Raw genomic sequence first — 1,994 nt, forward strand, 5'->3', positions numbered from 1 at the left:
TAAATAAATATAAATTGAAATTTGAAAAGAAATAGAATATTTATGTAGTCTCCAACTACCTTCCCATGTATTATGAATTAATTGCAAAGGGAAAATGTAATATTACAAAAGAGAAATCTGGCAGATTCCACCTTAATCAAGTGATTAAATTTAACATTGGTAATCAGATAAATCTAAGTCATGTGCCTACAGATAGAATGCAATGAGAAAAACCCCAGATTTAGGGACTGTTGTAACCCACCGAGATCGAACTCACTCAGGCAACAGTCAGATAGAGAGTTTTAGAGAGCTTTATTACAGATTTTATTTACGCCCGGGCCAAACCTGATCTAACCTGATCTCCCTGGTGTTAAGGAGCAGAGAATGGCCCCGAACAAAGGTAGCAGTGAGTTTATATTGACTTTAGCAAGACAGCAAACATCATCATTTAGTTAACCAATTAAAGTTCACAGCATTTCAGGACACCCAATTACATTTTTACAAACAGACAGTAGTTATGGTGGGACCCTATCAGTTTTAAAGTTCTTTGTCTTAAGAGGGTCTTGAAATGACCAATTATAGTTAGGCACTCCAGGTTCTGTGAAATAGTGAATATGTGACTTCCCACACGTGTGCTTTGTCTGGTCAGCTTCAAATAGGGGGCTGGGAGTGCAATTTACGACCTAAGTTGTCTCTTTAAAAAGCAGGCAATTTTACAGGCTAGGTTAGCACCTTCTGATAATTCCAACGGAGAGCCACATAGCGGTCACCAAGTAGTCAGAGCAGTGAACTGAGAGATACATTTGCAAAGCAATGTACAGAAGCCAAAACAGCAAGCTAATGATTTTCAATTTGTTACTCAGTTTGCTAACCTACAACAGTACAATCTACAAAATAATTTGCCTGTAATCTTTGAGTGTCAGAATCATGAATGTCAAGAACAGGCAGATCAAAAGAAGTTAAGGAGAAATTTAAGAAAATGTTAATACATTGTCCTAAACTGGATTCTTGAGCAATAAAGACCAATAGGGACAACCAGTAAAAGTCGAATGGAGTCAGAGAATTAAATATTAATAATATAATATATCAGTGTTAATTTTCTTTTTTTATAAATTGCTTTCTTTCCAGTTTATTTATTTTGAGTGAGAGAGAGCACGCATGAGCAAGGGAGGGACAGAGAGAGAGAAAGGGAGAGAATCTGAAACAGACTCTGCACTGTCAGCGTGGAGCCTGAGGCAGGGCTCAACTTCACAAACTGTGAGATCATGACCTGAGCCAAACCCAAGAAAGAGCCAGATGTTCAACTGACTGAGCCACCTACGCACCCCTATAAAAGTTAATGTTCAAAGTTCAATCGTTTATACTGTGACAATATAGGAGAATGTCATTGTAGAAAATATGTACTAAATTATTCAGGAATGATAGAGCATTAGGTCAGCAACTTACTCTCAAATGGTTCAGGGATAAAATATGCTTTGTACTATACTTGAAACTTTCTAAATTTAAGACTGACAAATTGAAGGGTTTTTCTTGCTGTTTCATTCCTATTCTTCTCTGAGCAATGCTGCAATACATAACTTTATACATCTATTAATTCTCTAGAATTAGTCCTATGAAATACATTTTCAGAAATGGAAATGAGAGCTGAGTCTATATTTTTATTTTTTAATAGAAGTCATCATTTGACTTTTAAGATTTCTATAATCATTTACGTTGCCATCAGTTGTATATAAGATAGATTTTCTCTGATTCTTCATCTATAGCAGGTATTACCTCAATTTTTAAAATAGTCTGTCTTATGGGTATAAAATGTTTGTCCAATGTTACATTAATTTGCATTTGTTGACTACTAATTAGTTTGAGTGTCTTTTCATATGCTTATTCACCATTTGGTTTTCCTCCTTTGTGAATTGCCCCATCAGATCATTTACACATTTTCTTACTGTGCTTTTTGTCCCTGATTTATCAAACTATTTTTCTCTTGTGCTTTGGGATGTTTCTTTTGATTTGATATT

This window comes from Suricata suricatta, chromosome 5, assembly GCF_006229205.1.
Source record: "Suricata suricatta isolate VVHF042 chromosome 5, meerkat_22Aug2017_6uvM2_HiC, whole genome shotgun sequence".
NCBI lineage: Eukaryota > Metazoa > Chordata > Mammalia > Carnivora > Herpestidae > Suricata > Suricata suricatta.